The following is a 23,376-nucleotide window of genomic DNA, read 5'->3' as shown; positions in this document are numbered from 1 at the left end:
ATGCTCATCATTCATAGATTTAGTGCCAAACATTTTATATACTTCTTCTTCTAGCATTTGAGCACAATTTTCCTTTCCATCATTCTCACGAAAGATATTAAAAAGATGAAGCGTATGAGGCAAACTCAATTCCATTTTTTGTAGTTTTCTTTTATAAACTAAACTAGTGCTAAAACAAGAAACAAAAAGATTCGATTGCAAGATCTAAAGATATACCTTCAAGTGCTAACCTCCCCGGCAACGGCGGCAGAAAAGAGCTTGATGTCTACTACACAACCTTCTTCTTGTAGACGTTGTTGGGCCTCCAAGTGCAGAGGTTTGTAGGACAGTAGCAAATTTCCCTCAAGTGGATGACCTAAGGTTTATCAATCCGTGGGAGGCGTAGGATGAAGATGGTCTCTCTCAAGCAACCCTGCAACCAAATAACAAAGAGTCTCTTGTGTCCCCAACACACCCAATACAATGGTAAATTGTATAGGTGCACTAGTTCGGCAAAGAGATGGTGATACAAGTGCAATATGGATAATAGATAAAGGTTTTTGTAATCTGAAAATATAAAAACAGCAAGGTAGCAAGTGGTAAAAGTGAGCACAAACGGTATTGCAATGCATTGAAACAAGGCTTAGGGTTCATACTTTCACTAGTGCAAGTCCTCTCAACAATAATAACATAGTTGGATCATATAACTACCCCTCAACATGCAACAAAGAGTCACTCCAAAGTCACTAATAGCGGAGAACAAACGAAGAGAATATGATAGGGTACAAGACCACCTCAAAGTTATCCTTTCTGATCGATCTATTCAAGAGTTCGTAGTAAAATAACACGAAGCTATTCTTTCCGTTCGATCTATCATAGAGTTTGTACTAGAATAACACCTTAAGACACAAATCAACCAAAACCCTAATGTCACCTAGATACTCCAATGTCATCTCAAGTATCAGTGGGTATGATTATACGATATGCATCACACAATCTCAGATTCATCTATTCAACCAACAAAAAAACTTCAAAGAGTGCCCCAAAGTTTCTACCGGAGAGTCAAGACGAAAACGTGTGCCAACCCCTATGCATAAGTTCATGAGGTCATGAAACTCACAAGTTGATCACCAAAACATACATCAAGTGGATCACGTGATATCCCATTGTCACCACAGATAAGCACATGCAAGACATACATCAAGTGTTCTCAAATCCTTGAAGACTCAATCCGATAAGATACTTAAAAGGGAAAACTCAATTCATCACAAGAGAGTAGAGGGGAAGAAACATCATAAGATCCAAATATAATAGCAAAGCTCGCGATACATCAAGATCGTGCTGACTCAAGAATATGAGAGAGAGAGAGAGATCAAACACATAGCTACTGGTACATACCTCAGCCCCAAGGGTGAACTACTCCCCCCTCATCATGGAGAGCACCGAGATGATGAAGATGGCCACCGGAGAGGGATTCCCCCCTCCGGCAGGGTGCCAGAATGGGTCTAGATTGGTTTTCGGTGGCTACGGAGGCTTCTGGCGGCGGAACTCCCGATCTAGGTTTCTTTCTGGAAGTTTTGGGTTATATAAGAGGTGTTGGAGTCGGGGACAAGTCAGGGGGTTCCCGAGGCGGCCACGAGGCAGGGGGGCGCGCCCAGGGGGGTAGGGCGCACCCCCACCCTCGTGGTGGCCTCGGGACTCTTCTGGCCCACCTCTGGTACTCCGTAGGCTTCTTCTGGTCCAAAAATGATCTCCGTGAAGTTTCAGGTCAATTGGACTCTGTTTGATTTTCCTTTTCTACGATACTTAAAAGCAAGGAAAAAAACAGAAACTGGCACTGGGCTCTAGGTTAATAGGTTAGTCCCAAAAATCATATAAAATAGCATATAAATGCATATAAAACATCCAAGGTTGATAATATAATAGCATGGAACAATCAAAAATTATATATACGTTGGAGATGTATCAACTCCCTACTTTAATCTCTCCCCCCTCCTCCCACACCCATAAAATGTGAGGTGGCCTTGTAACTTTGTTACTCATGTACAGTTGAACCTTATTAATTTTATTTAATTGCAGTAGGAGGTACTCCTACTGTTGACAGTTAAAAAAACATAGTGATCCGGTTTTTCCACTTTGTTTTCTAGGGTTTTTGTTTCTTTTTCACATGGTTTTCTCTGTTTTTGTTCCGATCCCATTGGTTTTTTACCGTTGTCTTTCTCGATTTTCTTTATTTCTTTCTCGGTTTTCACTAGTTTTTTCTTTCTTCCTTCTTCATTTTCGTAAGTTTTGTTTTCTTGCTTTTCATCTATTTTCTCTCAAGTTTCATCGCTTTTCTATACACATTTTGGTATATATCAAATAGATTTTTTTAATAGACATTTAACATTTTTAAATGGTTGATTAACATTTTTCAAATATCAGATTAAAAAATTTGGATACATGGTAAACATTTTTCTATACACATTTAACATTCCCAATCGCTGCCCAGTGCGCGCGCGCTATCAAACGCGATGCAGCGGCCGCACCACAACCGTCCATCTCGCGCTACCCCGCACACGCACGTGGCTGGTGGACCGACCAGGTGGGTCGTTATTTTTTGTCGGGTCGCTTCAAAATTTTGGGACACGCGCTGCTTCATCTATCCTGCCATTTCCCCGTTCCCACCTTACACCCTCTCCCGGCGACAAGCCAAATGCCGCACGAAATCCCTAGCTTTGCCATGAGCGCGGGCGATGAGAGAGCCGGTGGCGAGTCTAATTCAACGAGCGCGACGACGGCCCCCCAGCGAAGGATCCCGTAGCAGTTCGACGAGGCGAGGGCGGCGTGATACGTCTCCAACGTATCTATAATTTTTGATTGCTCCATGCTATATTATCTACTGTTTTGGACATTATTGGGCTTTATTATCCATTTTTATATTATTTTTGGGACTAACCTGTTAACCGGAGGCCTAGCCTAGAATTGTTGTGTTTTGTCTATTTTAGGGTTTCGAAGAAAAGGAATATCAAACGGAGTCCAAATAGAATGAAACCTTCGGGAACGTGATTTTCTCAACGAACAAGACCCGAGAGACTTGGACCCTACGTCAAGAAAGAAAAGAGGAGGCCACGAGGTAGGGGGGCGCGCCTACCCCCCCAGGCGCGCCCTCCACCCTCGTGGGCCCCCTGTTGCTCTACCGACGTACTCCTTCCTCCTATATATACCTACGTACCCAAAACGATAAAAAACGGAGCCAAAACCCTAATTCCACCGCCGTAACTTGCTGTATCCACGAGATCCCATCTTGGGGGCTGTTCCGGAGCTCCGCCGGAGGGGGAATCGATCACGGAGGGCTTCTACATCAACACCATAGCCCCTCCGATGAAGTGTGAGTAGTTTACTTCAGACCTACGGGTCCATAGTTAGTAGCTAGATGGCTTCTTCTCTCCTTTTGGATCTCAATACAATGTTCTCCCCCTCTCTTGTGGAGAACTATTCGATGTAATCTTCTTTTTGCGGTGTGTTTATTGAGACCGATGAATTGTGGGTTTATGATCAAGTCTATCTGTGAATAATATTTGAATCTTCTCTGAATTCTTTTATGTATGATTGGTTATCTTTGCAAGTCTCTTCAAATTATCAGTTTGGTTTGGCCTACTAGATTGATCTTTCTTGCAATGGGAGAAGTGCTTAGCTTTGGGTTCAATCTTGCGGTGTCCTTTCCCAGTGACAGTAGGGGCAGCAAGGCACGTATTGTATTGTTGCCATCGAGGATATAAAAAGATGGGGTTTTCTTCATATTGCATGAGTCTATCCCTCTACATCATGTCATCTTGCTTAAGGCGTTACTCTGTTTTTAACTTAATACTCTAGATGCATGCTGGATAGCGGTCGATGAGTGGAGTAATAGTAGTAGATGCAAGCAGGAGTCGGTCTACTTGTCTTGGACGTGATGCCTATATGCATGATCATACATAGATATTCTCATAACTATGCTCAATTCTATCAATTGCTCAACAGTAATTTGTTCACCCACCGTAGAATATTTACGCTCTCGAGAGAAGCCACTAGTGAAACCTATGGCCCCCGGATCTATCTTCATCATATTAATCTCCTACTACTTAGTTATTTCCTTTGCTATTTACTTTTCATTTATTTTACTTTGCATCTTTATCACAAAAATACCCAAAAAATTATCTTATCATATCTATCAGATCTCACTCTCGTAAGGGGCCTTATAGGGATTAACAACCCCTATTTGCGTTGGTTGCGATGATTTTTTGTTTTGTGCAGGTACGAGGGACTCGCGTGTAGCCTCCTACTGGATTGATACCTTGGTTCTCGAAAACTTAGAGAAATACTTATGCTACTTTGCTGCATCATCCCTTCCTCTTCGGGGAAAACCAACGCAGTGCTCAAGTGGTAGCAAGAAGGATTTCTGGCGCCGTTGCCGGGGAGGTCTATGCAAAAGTCAACATACCAAGTACCCATCACATACCCTTATCTCCCGCATTACATTATTTGCCATTTGCCTCTCATTTTCCTCTCCCCTACTTCACCCTTGCCGTTTTATTCGCCCTCTTTCTCTCTATCCTCCCTCTCTTTCTCTATTTGCCTCTTTTTGCCCGCTTTCTTTTTTGTTTGCTTGTGTGTTAGTTTGCTTGCTTGTCGTTATGGCTAGTCCCTTATCTTCTCTGTTGTCTCCCGAGAATGAAATTCTAAATTTTAAGCAAAGGGAGGGAGAAAATCTAAAAGATGCTTGGTATAGAATTTGCAATGCTCAAAATAGATCTACTAGGAAGCAATCTACTTCCGTTCTTTTCGCAATATTTATGTAGGCATTACTCCTTGGCACCATTATGTTCTTGATACTATTTCCGGAGGGAACTTTTTGGGTAGCCATACTTTTGATTCTTATAATGCTATTTTAGATTTATTTGGCTCACCTCCTCTCTTGGTTAATGGAACTATATTAACTTTGGAGCATGTAATGCAAAGGCTTGAAATTATTGAAAATAAGGTTGCTACCATAGAGTTAATTGAAAATTTGGATAAAAAGATCCACAGCCGAGTCTCTCAATATGGATATAAAGTAGGAGTTACTTTGAAAGATATTAAAGAAAAAGAACCCATAGTTAATGAGAAAATAAATCACGATTCCATTAGGATCGATAAACTTGAGGATATTATTACCAACTTGGGAACCGCTTTTTCTTCCGTAAAGAATAATCCAAGTCCTTCCACTAAAGTTGCCAAGCTTATGTACGTTCCTAAAAATAAGGGTGAATCCTCTAGTAAGGATGCGGATCTCAAATCTATAAGTATTCATCCCAATCTTTTTGCTATCATTAAGGAACCATTTGTTACAAATGAATTTTTAGATCTTGTGCCTAAAAGTTTGATAATTAATAAAAATAAAGAAATTCCTAAAGATGGTAGATGCCTAATTGAAGAATTGCCTACCAAAGATGGCAATACCTAGATCTATTCTTGCTTGTTATGCCTAGCTAGGGGCGTTAAACGATAACGCTTGTTGGGAGGCAACCCAATTTTATTTTTATTCCTTGCTTTTTGCTCCTGTTTAGTGATAAATAATTTATCTAGCCTCTGTTTTGGTTGTGTTTTTTGTGTTTAATTAGTGTTTTTGCCAAGTAGAACCATTGGGAAGACTTGGGGAAAGTCTTGTTGAACTTGCTATAAAAAACAGAAACTTTAGTGCTCACGAGAACTGCTGTCATTTTTATTTGGGAAGTGATATTTAGTTAATTATTTTTGAAGATGATTAATAGATAAATTACTCACGTCCAGAAATTTATTTTAGAATTTTTGGGGTTCCAGATCTTGCGCTAGCTACAGATTACTACAGACTGTTCTGTTTTTGACAGATTCTGTTTTTCGTGTGTTGTTTGCTTATTTTTGATGAATCTATGGCTAGTAAAATAGTTTATAAACCATAGAGAAGTTGGAATACAGTAGGTATAACACCAATATAAATAAAGAATGAGTTCATTATAGTACCTTGAAGTGGTCTTTTATTTTCTTTCGCTAACGGAGCTCACGAGATTTTCTACTTTAAGTTTTGTGTTGTGAAGTTCTCAAGTTTTGGGTAAAGATTTGATGGATTATGGAACAAGGAGTGGCAAGAGCCTAAGCTTGGGGATTCCCATGGCGCCCCCAAGATAATCTAAGGACACCTAAAAGCCAAAGCTTGGGGATGCCCCGGAAGGCATCCCCTCTTTCGTCTACTTCTATCAGTAACTTTACTTGGAGCTATATTTTTATTTGCCACATGATATGTGTTTTGCTTGGAGCATCTTGTATTATTTGAGTCTTTGCTTTTTAGTTTACCACAATCATCCTTGCTGTACACACCTTTTGAGAGATCCATACATGATTTGGAATTTGTTAGAATACTCTATGTGCTTCGCTTATATCTTTTGAGTTATCTAGTTTTGCTCTAGTACTTCACTTATATCTTTTAGAGCATGGTGGTGGATTTGTTTTATAGAAACTATGGATCTCTCATGATTCACTTAGATTATTTTGAGAGTCTTAATAGCATGGTAATTTGCTTAAAATCCTAATATGCTAGGTATTCAAAGTTAGTAAAATTTCCTTAAGAGTGTTTTGAATACTAAGAGAAGTTCGATGCTTGATGATTGTTTTGAGATATGGTGGTAATAATATCAAAGTTGTGCTAGTTGAGTAGTTGTGAAATTGAGAAATACTTGTGTTGAAGTTTGCAAGTCCCGTAGCATGCATGTATGGTAAACGTTATGCAACAAATTTGGAACATGAGGTGTTATTTGATTTTCTTCCTTATGAGTGGCGGTCGGGGATGAGCGATGGTCTTTTCCTACCAATCTATCCCCCTAGGAGCATGCGCGTAGTACCGATGTTTTTGATGACTTGTAGATTTTTGCAATAAGTATGTGAGTTCTTTATGACTAATGTTGAGTCCATGGATTATACGCACTCTCACCCTTCTATCCTTGCTAGCCTCTTCGGTATCGTGCATTGCCATTTCTCACATTGAGAGTTGGTGCAAACTTCGCCGGTGCATCGAAACCCTGTGATATGATACGCTCTTTCACATATAAACCTCCTTATATCTTCCTCAAAACAGCCACCATACCTACCTATTATGGCATTTCCATAGCCATTCCGAGATATATTGCCATGCAACTTTCCGCCGTTCCGTTTATCATGACACATTCATTATTGCCATATTGCTTAGCGTGATCATGTAGTTGACATAGTATTTGTGGCAAAGCCACCGTTCATAATTGTTTCATACATGTCACTCTTGGTCCATTACATATCCCGGTACACCGCCGGAGGCATTCATATAGAGTCATCTTTTGTTCTAGTATCGAGTTGTAATCATTGAGTTGTAAATAAATAGAAGTGTGATGATCATCATTTTCTAGAGCATTGTCCCAAGTGAGGAATAAAAAAAGAGAAAGGCCATAAAAAAGAGAAGGCCCAAAAGAAGGCGAAAAAATGAGAGAAAAAGAGAGAAGGGACAATGTTACCATCCTTTGCCACACTTGTGCTTCAAAGTAGCACCTTAATCTTCATGTTAGAGAGTCTCTTGTTTTGTCACTTTTATATACTAGTGGGAATTTTTTATTATAGAACTTGGCTTGTATATTCCAACAATGGGCCTCCTCAAGTGCCCTAAGTCTTTGTGAGCAAGCAAGTTGGATGCACACCCACTAGTTTCTTTTGTTGAGCTTTCATACATTTATAGCTCTAGTGCATCTGTTGCATGGCAATCCCTACTCCTTGCATTAACATCAATCGGTGGGCATCTCCATAGCCCAATGATTAGCCTTGTTGATGTGAGACTTTCTGCTTTTTTGTCTTCTCCACATGACCCCCCTCATTATATTCTATTCCACCCATAGTGCTATGTCCATGGCTCGCGCTCATATATTGCGTGAAAGTTTATAGGTTTGAGATTACTAAAGTATGAAACAATTTCTTGGCTTGTCATCGGGGTTGTGCATGATGAGAGCATTCTTGTGTGATGAAAATGAAACATGACTAAACTATATGATTTTGTAGGGATGAACTTTCTTTGACCATGTTATTTTGAGAAGACATAATTGCTTAGTTAGTATGCTTGAAGTATTATTTTTTTATGTCAATATGAACTTTTGTCTTGAATATTTCGGATCTGAATATTCATACCACAATTGAGAAGAATTACATGAAAAATATGCCAAGTAGCACTCCGCATCAAAAATTCTGTTTTTATCATTTACCTACTCGAGGACGAGCAGGAATTAAGCTTGGGGATGCTTGATACGTCTCCAACGTATCTATAATTTTTGATTGCTCCATGCTATATTATCTACTGTTTTGGACATTATTGGGCTTTATTATCCACTTTTATATTATTTTTGGGACTAACCTATTAACCAGAGGCCCAACCCAGAATTGCTGTTTTTTTTGCCTATTTTAGGGTTTCAAAGAAAAGGAATAACAAACGGAGTCCAAACGGAATGAAACCTTCAGAAACGTGATTTTCTCAACGAACAAGACCCGGGAGACTTGGACCCTACGTCAAGAAAGAAAAGAGGAGGCCACGAGGTAGGGGGGCGTGCCTACCCCCCAGGCGCGGCCTCCACCCTCGTGGGCCCCCTGTTGCTCCACCGACGTACTCCTTCCTCATATATATACCTATGTACCCCCAAACGATCAGAAACGGAGCCAAAACCCTAATTCCACCACCATAACTTTCTGTATCCACGAGATCCCATCTTGGGGCCTGTTCCGGAGCTCTGCCGAAGGGGGCATCGATCATGGAGGGCTTCTACATCAACACCATAGCCCCTCCGATGAAGTGTGAGTAGTTTACTTCAGACCTACAGGTCCATAGTTAGTAGCTAGATGGCTTCTTCTCTCTTTTTGGATCTCAATACAATGTTCTCCCCCTCTCTTATGGAGAACTATTCGATGTAATCTTCTTTTTGCGGTGTGTTTGTTGAGACCGATGAATTGTGGGTTTATGATCAAGTCTATCTATGAATAATATTTGAATCTTCTCTGAATTCTTTTATGTATGATTGGTTATATTTGCAAGTCTCTTCGAATTATCAGTTTGGTTTGGCCTACTAGATTGATCTTTCTTGCAATGGGAGAAGTGCTTAGCTTTGGGTTCAATCTTGCGATGTCCTTTCCCAGTGACAATAGGGGCAGCAAGGCACTTATTGTATTGTTGCCATCGAGGATAACAAGATGGGGCTTTCTTCATATTGCATGAGGCTATCCCTCTACATCATGTCATCTTGCTTAAGGTGTTACTCTGTTTTTAACTTAATACTCTAGATGCATGCTGGATAGCGGTCGATGAGTGGAGTAATAGTAGTAGATGCAAGCAGGAGTCGGTCTACTTGTCTCGGACATGATGCCTATATACATGATCATACCTAGATATTCTCATAACTATGCTCAATTCTGTCAATTGCTCAATAGTAATTTGTTCACCCACCGTAGAATACTTATGCTCCCGAGAGAAGCCACTAGTGAAACCTATGGCCCCCGGGTCTATCTTCATCATATTAATCTCCTACTACTTAGTTATTTCCTTTGCTATTTACTTTTCCTTTATTTTACTTTGCATCTTTATCACAAAAATACCAAAAATATTATCTTATCATATCTATCAGATCTCACTCTCGTAAGTGGCCTTATAGGGATTGACAACCCCTATTTGCATTGGTTGCGAGGATTTATTGTTTTGTGCAGGTACGAGGGACTCGCGCGTAGCCTCCTACTGGACTGATACCTTGGTTCTCAAAAACTGAGGGGAAATACTTGCGCTACTTTGCTGCATCATCCCTTCCTCTTCGGGGAAAACCAACGCAGTGCTCAAGAGGTAGCACGGCGCGCGCGTGCCGTACAAGGAGGAGAAGGCAGCGGCGAAGGGGGAGGAGTGGAGCTGGTGGTCCAGCGCGAGGCGGCGACGGGCACCCGGAGAGTGAGATCCCACTTGCTTCGAGCGACCTAGGTGAGTTCATCCCACGTTTCCCCCCCTCTCACACATCTCATGGCTGCTGGGGGTTCGTCGCCGACGGCCTCGTCGTTATCAACGACCGCAAGGGGAATCAAGGGTAGATCAAAACGGAGAGGCTCCCGGGAGAAGGGAGAGTGGGGAGGGATTTTGAGGAGGCGAGGGCCGGGGCGAGGGGTCCTGCTGGAGGTGGGAGCCGCGGGGGGCTCGCCAGAGTGCGTGCGAGGGTCGGGCGACGAGGCACAAGCGAGGAGAGGTAGGGGGCGGCGTGGGTGAGATGAGGAAGGAGAGGCGCTCAACCTGAACAATTTTTTCAGTAGGCAATTTTTGGTAGCGTGTGCGTGGTGAAGTAGGCAATACATTTGTGTTTCAGTACGCAATATTGTAGTATTGCTTTAGTCGCCTAGTAAGCAAGTTCTCTCTGTATACATTTTTAGTCCTGGGGTACAAGCAGTAGGCAAGTTTGTATATAGGAAGGCATTTTTGAGTAGGCAAGTTTGCTTTCACATGCAGAGAGGGTACTTTTAGCATTTTGTTTCCTACAAAATTAGGCTAGTTTTGACAATATTCGGGTTTCGTGCCACCGCCTGCCCGCTCGAGTGAGGCGGAGAATCAGGCAAGGAAAGTCTTAGATGCGCCCAGGTTTTTTTCCGACATTGATTTGAACAGCTAGCCATTCACGCTGGGCTCGCTGTAGGTCTCGTTTGATCGCCTGAAACACACTTTCAGGAACATGGAAGTGAATTAATGTGGTTGTTTCACCAGGAATGTCCATCTCTGTTGCAGCCAGCAAACGTTCACTTTTTTTTGATTTGCTTATCGCCTTGCATGATTTTCGTCGGCAACTGCATTACATTTTTGAAACTGAAGAAACTTGTACATGTGAGAGTTGATAGGAGTGTTCTTAGTGCATTATGATGACATTTTGGTCTGTTATCTGGTTATCTTTGTACCAATACTAATTACTGCAATTAGCAAGAACAGATGAACTGTTAGGTTTACCAGATAGCTGCAACACATCTTATCTTTTCTGTAAGGCAAAATGATGCCTACATTTTTCTCAAGCAAGCACTTCGCCGTTCATACTGAAACGAAATCATGGAAGAATATCAGTAATTTGATTGTACACATCAATGTGCATGTACATCTAGAAGCAACAATGTGATTGATTATATACAATGAACTTCTCCAAGGAAAACTAATAAGTTGTACTCCTAGAGGAAAACAAGAACCGATGAAGTTGCAGGTAGCCCTTCTTTAATATTTATAAATCTCAGGTACATATTTTGTAAGTAACCAATCACTACTTGTTTGCACAAAAATTTGTGCGGTCGTAGGGCACGATCCCAAAACTGAAGCGGATCCCATATGCATCCCAAATATTTTTTTAGTCTTTTTTGTGTAGGCAAGGTTTTGCCTCCAGTAGTCTGCAAGGGTTTTTCAACAACAGTTTCTTCTAACTCATTTTTTTTATTTTTTTCAAATGCAGGCAAGGCAAGGGCACCTCTTTTTTCCTTTTTTCACCAACACCCATGTGGAAATTTTATTAAAAATGGAGGGCTCCACAGATGAACAGACTGGCGAGGTAATTGCCCACTCCCCACCGAGCATTTTTTTCAAAATGACTTTCGGCAGAGGATCAGAGAGAATCACCCTTTTTCTTTGTGTTTTCATGTCCGCTTCTAACAGGGTGCAACAAGAGTAATACAAGGCCATAGGCGTCCTAGGAAGAAGCAAGTTCAGGAAGGTAGAAACAGAGCATCGCCGGCAAGGCTAGTAAAGTTAAACAAGAGCTTGGACCAACGCAGAAGGATCTGATAGAAACTTACCATCTGGGAGGCATATTGAAGATCGAAGCAACAACAATGCCCGCAGACCTCAGCAGGTGGGTAATGCAGATCTACGACCCAGATAGCGAGTGTGTCGTTGTCCCAGGCAGGGGAGAGATCCCCGTAACAGCCGAAAGCGTCCACCACACCTTGGGTCTTCGCAATTCAGGGGAGGAAGTGTTCTATGGGTGGGATGCAGAAGCAATATCTTTCATAAACAGCAAGTTTGGTTTTCAGAATGGGTGCGCCCCCGAGATAACAACCGTTTGCACTATGATTAAATAGATGAATGGGAGAGCAGACGATGACTTCATGAGGGCCTGGCTGATTGTGGTAGTTTGTACCTTCATGTGCCCTACAATGAGCTTACATGTCAGCGCTCGATGCTACCATAGTCGCCGACCTAGAGAAAGTAAAGAGGCTCAACTTCTGTGCATTCATAGTGAATCAGATAAAAGCTTCATTAGGGGGTAGCAACAAGAAGAAGGCTATAAACTGTTGTGTGCACCATATGGTCGTAAGTACCACCTGCTAGGCTCTTTTCCCTTCCTTTTTCTTTCTTTTTCTTTTTTTCTACTTATGCTTGGTTGTATAGTATACCAAAAAAGAGAAAGGCTAACCCATACTGATTCCCAACTTATTTTTTACCTGCTTTTCTTTTGTTTTGTGTCTGCAAAATAGGTGTTATATGTCGATTCTCTGGTGGTAGACATCGCAGTACCAGATTTCCCAGTCCGGGTAGAGGCATGGGACAACAAATGTATAGGGCTAGTCGCAAAGGCAAACAAAACCCCCAAGGAGGATACGGCAAGCTTAGGGTGAGTTTTTTTTCATCCATCCTTTTTAAAAGCAGGTTCTTTGTTTTCTTTTTGTCTTGTTTACAATGTTACCCAACTAGTTCAAGCATGTGCAACACACTAGCCTAATTGATGCAGTTTTTGTTTTCTCTTTTCTGCTTAACAACACTAGCCTAATGTGCTTTTTTCACTCACCCCACCAGATGAAGCCAAGATACACAAGCAACGGGCGTATGAATAGTCTTTTTGTTGGGTATGAGGAGACCGATAAGTTTGTTTTCTTAAAGTTGCCACCCACATTCAAAATAAGTGTATGTTCTCCAGCTTCTTATTTTACAATTTCACTAGCTTTCCATTTTTCTTTTCAGTTGTTTTTTACAGTGAAGTTGCATAGCCATCTCAAATTTTCTTTCAGTAGTTTTGCCTACATCTGAAAACATAGAGCAGAAAACAACGTTTCGCTCCTATGTCTTCTGCTCACATATGCATTAAGTTTTTCAGTAGTTGTTTCTTTTTTCCTATATAATACTTCTTCAGTTTTAAAACCACCCGGCTTTATTTTTTTGATTCATGATTTTTTTTCCCTAACATTTCTTTTTCGTGTGTTTTTTCCTATGAAAATGCATCTTAATGCAGAAGAAGAGGAAGATCGCTGCAATGGTTAGCTCATTGTGCTCAGAATGTTCGGATAGAATGGTTATTTTCATTGAAGAGGTCGGCAGTCTGGATAGGGAGGATGCCAGGGACTCTAGGAGCAATTCACACAGGACAAAGCGTCGCAGGGCTGCATGCATTCCAGGCATAAGAATCGAAGAGTCCGAGCATCATGGGGGAATCCCGGAGGACAACACAAAGTTTATGCCAAGCTCAGAGTCAGGGGAAGATGGACAAGCAAGGTGCAACGGAAATAGCTCTTATGATTTTGTCTCCCCAAGGACCGCAGCTTCAAAGCAAAACGAACTCAGATCCAAAATTTTGCCTCGAGGAACAGTGGAAATGTGACTATCAAACAGAAGTCAGCACCCGAGACAGATCCGGCTAGGGAGGGTGCAAAAGCAGGCAAGTCCCCAGAGTGCAGCCATGCAAATCTTGCAGGCAAGGTAAACCAGCGGGGTCACACAACAACCAATGGGTTTGGAATGCAAACTCACACAACAACAAATACAGATGGACCAGTAGAAAATGGGCACAAGGGCAACACACCTCTGGGCAGTGAATAAATCACAATACTTGATGTCACTCAAATATCATCAGCCCCACCTCTCGACCATTTTGTGCATCATAAAGCATCTGTACACACACCAAGTCCAGCCACTGGTGTTCCATACATGGTCAGCTCCAGTACTCCTACAACAAGCAAGTCGTTCCTAGCCCCTAGCAGCCAAAAGAAAGGGGGAACACCCACATCAGTGCAATCCAGGGAAGCCCATGCAACACAGTTGGCAACGGCTACGATCAGGAAGAAGCTACGATTGGGGCCACTCGCATAGCAGCAAACAATGCAATAGGCACAAGCTGGCTCATCAAACCCTGTCTTCACACCATCAAGCTACACAAACCACCCAGTCGGAGCAACACAAGGTTGTCCAGCTTTCGACCTTAACATGAGTTTTTATGAAGATGAGGGCACCAACAGAGGCCAATCCACAGAACTGAAGCCACGCAACCTAGATGCATGTATGTCAGAAAGCGGAGATGAATGGGGATTGGACCCGGAGGAGCTACAAAAAGTGTGCTATGAGGCGGAAAAGGCATTTGCATTGAAGAAAGAAAAGGAGAGGCTAGAGATGGAGGAGAGGCTAAGAAATGGAAGGCAAATCAACGATCAAAATTCAAAAACATCAGTCATAGCAACCACAAATGCAGAAAATGTCGCTAGCTCATCAAGGACTCCAGCAGCGGTTGGGCACGAGCGGAGAGTTGTAAGGGCACCAGCACAACTCAGGTCGCCATACATATGCCCAGAGAACACAGATCCATTCTACTGCTCAAAGAAAGTTCGCTACATCTACGATGTTGTGTGCCAGTATAATGTGACCCACACAAGGCAAGCCGACATCTTTTTCTGTTTTTATTTGTATGTGCCAAATTTCAAAACAGCAAGCCCATCATAAACTATAACGCACTCTACATCAGCTGCAATGAACTTGCACAATCAATGGCACCTGGATAGAAGATGGACAGCATGGTGGCCGAGATGGCAATCATTGCATTGAGGGAAGCAGGGCTGAGGCCAAAGAAGAGATTAATGCCACTATGAGTAGCTGAAAGAATTCCCCCCCCCTTATCCCTTTTTTGATCTTCTTTTAGTTTTTTATCCTAGAAGCACAACAACTAATATGTTACCACTTCTCTTCTTTTTACATCACCATTCGTTGTTGCTAGACATTCTTCCAGAACAATAGTTTCACAAGGAACGGCATAGACAAACATTTTGACAACAAAACTAGAAGGCTAAGCAGATGTGAATCAGTAAGAAAAAAATGACAATGAAGTTTTCTTCATGCTTCCCTCTATCCTTTTTCTTTTTTTGTCCCATCTCACCCACTCTCTCATCAACCAGGTATCATTTCCGACACTCGAGATTCTGGACAAGGAGAATCCAAAGGAGACAGGGCATTATTGGCTAATGGTGTTGAACATCAGGGACAAGCGATTCGAGGTACTAGACTCGGCAAGGACGTTCAAGGACAAGGCATTAGTAGAAAATGCGAACAAAATCATGAAGGGCATCAAAATAAACTGGGAGAGGCACTACAGCAAGTCAAGTGTGCAGATTGCAGATTGGAAACTCCACGAAATCAAGTGCCCAAAGAAGGATAACAGGCAAGGGCACCCCTATCCCATATTTTATTTTCTTTTTTCCGCATTTTTTTCTTTTCTGTCTTATCATTTTTTCTTATCCGAGCCTAATACAAATCGACCACCCAACCAAAAATCGCCTCCCTAGATGGTCTAGTGTCGCCTCACCGGTCGAACCAAGTCGCCTAAAAACCCTTGACCACCCTCCAAAAGTTGCCAAACATGGGAGGTGGGGCGCACATCGCTTACCTAGACGGCCTAGTGTCGCCTCACCGGTCGAACAAAGTCACCTAAAAACCCTCGACCACCCTCCCAAAGTCGTCAAACATGGGAGGTGGGGCGCACATCGCCTACCTAGGCGGCCTAGAGTTGCCTCACCGGTCGAACCAAGTCACCTAAAAACCCTCGACCACCCTCCCAAAGTCGTCAAACATGGGAGGTGGGGCGCACATCGCCTACCTAGGCGGCTAGCGTCACCTCACCGATCGAACCAAGTCGCCTAAATACCCTCAGCCACCCACACAAAGTCGCCTAACACGGAAGGTGGGGCCGCACATCGCCTACCTGGGAGGACTAGCGTCGCCTCACCGGTCAAACCAAGCCGCCTAAACACCCTCGACCACCCACACAAAGTCGCCTAACATGAGAGGTGGGGCGCACATCGCCTACCTCGGCGGCCTAGCCTCGCCTCACCGGTCGAACCAAGTCGCCTAAAAACCCTCGACCACCCTCCAAAAGTCGCCAAACACGGGAGCTGGGGCGCACATTGCCTACCTAGGTGGCTAGCGTCGCCTCACCGGTTGTACCAAGTCGCCTAAAAACCCTCGGCCACCCACACAAAGTCGCCTTACACGGGAGGTGGGGCCGCACATCGCCTACCTAAGAGGACTAGTGTCGCCTCACCGGTCGAACCAAGCTGCCTAAACACCCTCAACAACCCTCCCAAAGTCGCCTAACACGAGAGGTGGGGCGCACATCGCCTACCTAGGTGGCTAGCGTCGCCTCACCGGTCGAACCAAGTCGCCTAAAAACCCTCGACCACCCACACAAAGTCGCCTAACACAAGAGGTGGGGCGCACATCGCCTACCTCGGTGGCCTAGTGTCGCCTCACCGGTCAAACCAAGTCGCCTAAAAACCCTCGACCACCCACACAAAGTCGCCTAACACGGGAGGTGGGGCGCACATCGCCTACCTTGGCGGCCTAGCGGCACCTCACTGGTCAAACCAAGTCGCCTAAAAACCCTCGACCACCCGCACAAAGTCGCCTAACATGGGAGGTGGGGCGCACATCGCCTATCTCGACGGCCTAGCGTCGCCTCACCGGTCAAACCAAGTCGCCTAAAAACCCTCGACCACCCACCCAAAGTTGCCTAACACGGGAGGTGGGGCCGCACATCGCCTACCTTGGTGGCTAGCATCGCCTCATCGGTCGAACCAAGTCGCCTAAAAACCCTCGACCACCCACACAAAGTCGCCTAACACGGGAGGTGGGGCCGCACATCGCCTACCTCGGCGGCCTAGCGTCACCTCACCGGTCGAACCAAGTCGCCTAAAAACTCTCGACCTCCCACACAAAGTCGCCTAACACGAGAGGTGGGGCTGCACATCTCCTACCTAGGCGGCCTAGTGTCGTCTCACCGGTAGAACCAAGTCGCCCTAAAAAAACCTCGGGCACCCAAACCCAAAGTCACCTACCTCCATATTTTTGTTTTATTGAATTTTTGGTTCGCATCATCATTTGCGATAGGGATTTCTTTTTTTGAGATGTTTTTTTATCTGTGATCATGCTTCATGTGATCATTTAACTAGGTGAAATTCCTGCAAGATTTGTGTATGTACTGCATTTTTTCCTTAGTAAATAGCAATATCAGTTTGTATTTTTCGGGACACACTAATGAAATCCACCATGTTTTCCTTTCTCCCCAAAAAACAGGTATGATTGCAGCATATATATGCTATACAACATCGACAACTGGGATGGCACCCATGTCCTGGAGTATGGGCCAAAATACATAGTCAACATGAGGATGATACTAACAGCAAAAATGGTGGAGAGTGACCACAATGACATCAATTGGGAGAATATGCTCAACATCAAGAAGGTACAGAAATCTTAGTTATCAGTTTCAATGGCATACCACCAACCACTTTTGTTTCAGTAGCACAGAACATTAATTACATGGTCTTTTTCGACACAAATGAAACATATCCCAGATCAACTTTTTCATTTTCACTCAATGTTCGGCCACACACAAATTCCCCCTTTTGTCACTTCTTTTTTCTTTTTTTCGTTGCCGGATCCATCAAGCACTTCGGTTTAGACCAGGCGTGCAAGTGGCACAATTGTGCCCTAACTCTTTGTAGTATGCACATTTCTTCTTCTTCGGATGTAACTCAATGCCCGAATAGTACCTCTTGTCTCTCTTGCGTCCCTTAGTAGAAGATTTTGGGGGGTTACGCAAAGGATTTGCTTTAGGCTCTCCAATAGAAGCTTTCGTGGGGGCAGATTGGGCTGGTGGCTGGGCTGGCGCCGCTTGCTTCTTCTTCCTCCTTGATTTATAAAGTTGGTTCAGTTCAGTTCAGTCTCCAACGCGTGCCCACAGGACTTGCACAAAGCTGCTCCTGCATCGGACATATTACCCAATTTAGAGATTTTGCCAAACATAGTATTCAGGGAAACGTGCCTTATTTGCTGCAGTGACTCTTGAGGCATGGCATTAGGGACTTGTGTGTCAGGGGGCAAATCAGTAAGAAATGCATTCTGAGTCCATCTAGGCAGTATGTAACGCTCAGGGATCTCATCAACACCAAGGTGGGTGAACACTTTCAAGATGTGGACACAAAATAGCCCATCCCTGTAAAACTTGCAACACTCACAACCGTACTCTTGCCGATCAACCTGCGCTGTTACCATGTACAGTCTACGCCCATAAATCCCTGCATAAATTCTGTTAGGCTCAAGTACGTACATGTTGGCACCTTGAGGCCTAACATTATACATGTCAATCAAAGAAAACTCATGTTGAAACATGTAGTATATATCCCTTGTGTAAACTCGCAAGGCTTGCTTCTCAATTGGGAACAGGGACCAAAGCCTTGGCTCAAGCTCATTTGTTCGGTAATCATTACCCCCTTCTTTCACCAAGATCTTGTCATTTATCTTCTCATATTGCTTCACAAAGTTGACCACAGAATTTTGCGGGTTCACGTACCTTTTTAGGACGGCATTGAAGCCTTCACTACGCTGAGTCGACTGGAGGAATGGGAAGAAACAATTCCTAAAGTAGCAAGGGACCCAAAGATGCTTGATCGCATAGAGATCATCAAAGCGTTTATCGCCAGCAATACCACGCTTCTCAACCATAGCAGCCCACCTTGCCTCAAACTCCTCAGGAGTCATGCTCAAGTCTATCACCTCATTTAATTCTTTAGCTAGCTCAGGATGCCTAGCCAAGTAAGCACCCAACTTCTCTTGGGCTTTCTTAATGATATGCCAGCAGCAACTACGGTGAACTGCGCATGGGAAAATGTTTGCTATAGATTTTTTCATCGCCTGATCTTGATCAGTTATGATGTTGAGCGGTGCAATGCCATGCATCGCTTCAAGAAAGGCCCCAAACAACCAATCAAGGCTGGTCTCAAGCTCTTTCCGCAAGAAGCCATACCCCAACATGAAAGACTGCCCATGCCTGTTCATCCCAATAAATGGAGCAAAGAGTATGTTATACATATTTTTCAAGTAGGTCGTGTCAAAAGAGATACAATCATTGTAAGCTTTTATGTAGGTCTCTCGATCCCTCCCATCAACCCCAAACAAATTCTCGGCTTTGCCTATTCCACCCTTTTTGATTTTGAAGAAGAAGCCTGGGTCTTCCTGCTTTTGCTCGAAGTAGGCAACTGTCTCAGCCAAATCGCCTTCATTTGCCTCAGCACTGCGAAGGCTAGTTCTCATGTTGCTTATCGTTTTCGTTGTGTACGGCACAATTGCAGCTTGGCCATAGAATTCAGACATAACAGTCATCATGCAACCTGTTTCCATGTTGCACCTATGCAATATTTCCAGGAACTCAACCTCTTCCAGCGAGATGCCTTGGTGAGAGCGGAGGTATTTAGTGAGAGATGGCTTGTCAATTAGTCTATGATTGTGGTCTGCAACAACACATGTGACCACCCACTTGTTATTAGTCAGCTTGACTGTCATTTTTGCTCGACGGTCGGTCTGTTTGATAAACTCTCTTCTCCTCTTCTTAACAAGCCCCCCCTGGAGATTTATAAGAGCCACACCCTCTTGCTTACTCCCAACATCTTGTCCATCGCCACGGTCATCAGAATCTGAGGTTAGTTTCTCAAACACGGGTGTGTGGGCATAATAGATTTTAGGCTTCCCTGACTTGTTGCAACAAAAAGTTTGCTTCTTAAGCACATTAGTGTACGAAGACCTCCTGGAAGTGTTGGCTTTCATCGAGAACCAAATTCTGCGAGAGTAAGCTATGTAGTGCGCCTTAGCACCTTCAACTGTGTCAAACTCCATGCCGACATAAGGTTCCTGTGGGCTAGATCGCACCTCGTTCTCATCAACCTAACAAGCCAGCGCTACTTGCACGACCTTGCCCACCATTGCTAGGCTGAGTTGCAGCCGGGCTGAACATGGCAGGTGCGGGCGCGATAGTTTCAATAGTTGCCATCACATCAGACACACCAGTAGCCACAACACGAAACCCCACACCTATGGCATCTTGGACAGGAGCAGAAACACAAATCTGGCGACTCGCCCACCCCCTCGATTGAAATGGGGACTTTTTTAGGTTGGGCTTGTGTGCAGAGCAGGGGACCACCATCACAGTCAACAAAGTCGTCGGGAAGCTCATTGAGATCAAGGACGGCCATCTGCACATTTCAGAAGACAAAATAGGGGAAGGAATTAATACATATACTAAATGAGCAGGGAGCATTTTTTTACTGAATCATTGCTAGGTTCACATACCATGCTTTTTCTTTTGCCTTTTTCTTTTGTGTTTTTGTAAGCAAGTATACTTCTCCCCCTAATGATTATTTTTTGCCCAGTTTTTACCCTGTTTCGTAAGATACTGGACCTTTTGTAAGCAACTACAATAGTTTGTTATTCACTTTTTTTATCATACCCTGATTGTTAACATTTTTTCTACAATAAAACAGGCAAGATTCTGCAATTAATTAGTCTGTCTTTGTTTATTTTTTGCAGAAGCAAGGTGCATAACTACAGGCAAGAAACAATTCAAGAGCCAGCAACTTTTGTCTAGCACCATGGTTGTACAGGAGGCAAGAAGAAGGGATAGATTTGGGGCCATAATTCAAGTCAGGCTTGCAACACTGATGTATAGGAGGCAAAGCTGCAACACTGGAGTACAGTAGGAACATATGGGGAGTACTACTAGTTCTAGTAGAACTAAAAAGGATCTCATGGTCAAAAAAATTGGAACAGCCTTGTTACCTTTGCTGTAGTTCACTTGGGGAAATTTGCCCAGTCTTGGCAATTCTTTTGCCCACGTTTTCTCCAGCTTGTTGCCTGATCAGCACAAGAAGAGTTGCAGGCAAGGTTGTGTTCTTTTCACAGTGAATTTGGTCTTCCGCAACCTTTTCCCTACCCCTTTTTTACTCTATTTTTTCTGCGGGAGGGAGAAGCTCGCCACTGCTACGGCATGGTGGGCGGCGGCGGCGGCTGGGGGAAAGAAGAGATTTGCCGCTACAGAAATCTTGGGGCTTAGGGTTTCCCCTGTGGTGGGTAGGTGTAGAGATCACGTGGGGGAGGGGGTGTTTCTTTTCTCATTTTTCTTCTCGCGGGGAGACGTGGGCACGCGAGCGGGATGACAACTTCCCTTTTTGCCACATGGTGGGGACCGACAGAGGGAACTTTCCTAAAATGCCGGCCGCCAGACCCTTCCGCATAGCGCACGGGTGCTACGTAGCAGCGTCCTTTAACATTTTCTTTCAAATGCTTGATTAATATTTTTTAAATACATATTTAACATTTTTAATAGGTGCTCAACATATTTTCCTATACACATTTAACATTTTTCAAATACAAGTGTAACTTTTTAATATATGCTTGACATATTTTCAAAAGCTTCATTAATTTTTGTAAAATCTATTTACATACACATTATATATTTTTTGTATACATGTTCAACACTTTTTATACACATTTAACATTTTTTAAATGCATGATTAACATTTTTCAAAACATTATGTAAAGTATATTTTTATAACATATATGTTTAGAAATTTTAGTGTAAACAAAAGTAAAAGAGGAAACAAAAAATTAATCATGAAAAACCCAAAAAACGAGGTTCTGGCCTCCAGCACACGTGGGCCAATTCATCTCGAGCTGCCTTCTCGTGAGGGTTCCCTAGATCTCGCTATAACGAAACATAGGGGCGCCCCTAGGTGGGGACTTCCTGTTCCTCGACCTACGGAAGAAACGGTAGCAACTAACAAAGGAATACCCCTTGCGGAGCCCCTCAAGGAACTTTGGTGGGCTGAGAGGGTCCTGCGCCTCTCAACCGCCACCACGGGTCGCATGCTGGGCATTCACTTTAGTTTTTTGTGTGTTTTTTGGTTTTAGATGCATTTTTTGGCCTTTTCGTTTTGCCCGGTTTTCCTAGGTTTTCCTAGGTTCTGGACACAAATAAATTCATTTTCTTTCACAAAAAAATACGTCTTTCCTTTTGCGAGACCCACATGATTGCTTTCTGAGAAAAACACGTTTTTTTTTTCTTTCACGATGTGCCTCATAGAAAAGAAAAGAACTATTTTTTTTCTTTCGCAAGAGGCACAAATTTGCTTCTCGTGGAGGCATAAGTTTGCTTCCGTGAAAGGCACATGTTTACTTTCGTGAGGGCACAATTTTAACTTTCGAAAAGGAAAAAAATGACGCAAATATAGTGCGTCACTTTCGGAACCTGAAAAGGTGAGAGTGACCTTTGGGAAGGATACCACTTTATTAGTGATTTCGGAAGAAACGCGCAGCTCCCCTTATCCCCGGTGCTAGCTTTTGGCCAACCTGTAAGCCGGGCTCCCGTATTCGTTTATCCTTTCTTGTGTGATCTTTTTTCTATTTTTTTTGCTTCTTCAAAATAGTTTGGGATTTCAAAAAAATATCTGAATTTCAAACAATTTTTAAAAATACATAAACTGTTCATGAATTTAATAAATGTTTCCAGATTTTAATAAATGTATATGAATTTGAAAAAATTCTCACGAATTTCAGAAGTGTCAGAATTTTGATTTTTTCTGATTTTGAGAATTTTCCTGGATTTAAAAATGAAAATACGAATTGAGGAAAAATGTTCCTGGATTTCTATAAAAAATCTCGAATTTTTAAAAAAAATATTAACTCAATATTATTTCAGGATTAGAAATGTTCCTGGATTTAAAAAATTGTTCACGAATTTCAAAAAATGTTCCTGGATTTCTGAAAAAGTTTATGAATTTTAAAAAACGTTCTGACTTCAAAATTGTTCTCATATTTCAACAATCGAAAAATAAAAAGGAAAAATAAATACTGAAAAATGGAAAAACCAGAAAAAGTTGACAAGAAAAAATACAGAAAAAAAGAATACGTAATCTTTCCAAAAGGAAGTGGAGTCTCTCGAAAAAAATCTACTTTAGTTCTAGTTCGCGCCGTGTGACTCAAAGCGAATAAATTGGCCGGCCCGGAAAGGAAGCAAACGGCAAGGGGTATGCATTTGGTGGCTATCCGCTGACCTGTGCGAGAAATAGGATTCGCCGCCTTGGGTGTGACAGAGAATCCTACCAAAATCTCTGAATCCTATGAACAATGTAACTACTAGGATTCCCTAAGAAGAAGAATATAACTGCTAGGATTGGAGGAACGGCTGAGACAACTATAGTTCAGTTTAAGATCCACGACTGCAGGTGGCAACAATTTTCTGGACATGGAAGATGTTGACAAGGAAAGAAGCAAGA

The 23,376-nt window shown here is 42.9% G+C and overlaps 2 pseudogenes across 1 annotated transcript; one reads left to right on the top strand and one right to left on the bottom strand.

Moving 5' to 3' along the window:
• Positions 1 to 14,212: 14,212 nt before the first annotated feature.
• On the top strand, positions 14,213 to 17,528 carry LOC125535436 (uncharacterized; annotated as a pseudogene).
• Positions 17,529 to 17,980: 452 nt separating this feature from the next.
• Positions 17,981 to 21,382, bottom strand: LOC147984330 (protein FAR1-RELATED SEQUENCE 5-like; annotated as a pseudogene). The gene is made up of 2 exons (XR_015615386.1): positions 20,882 to 21,382; positions 17,981 to 20,298 (listed from the first exon to the last, which is right to left on the bottom strand). The product of XR_015615386.1 is annotated as a protein FAR1-RELATED SEQUENCE 5-like (transcript).
• Positions 21,383 to 23,376: the final 1,994 nt, after the last annotated feature.

Source organism: Triticum urartu, chromosome 2A, assembly GCF_056163025.1.
Source record: "Triticum urartu cultivar PI428250 chromosome 2A, HENAU_Tu73, whole genome shotgun sequence".
Lineage (NCBI taxonomy): Eukaryota > Viridiplantae > Streptophyta > Magnoliopsida > Poales > Poaceae > Triticum > Triticum urartu.
This window is presented reverse-complemented; position numbering and strand designations above follow the sequence as displayed.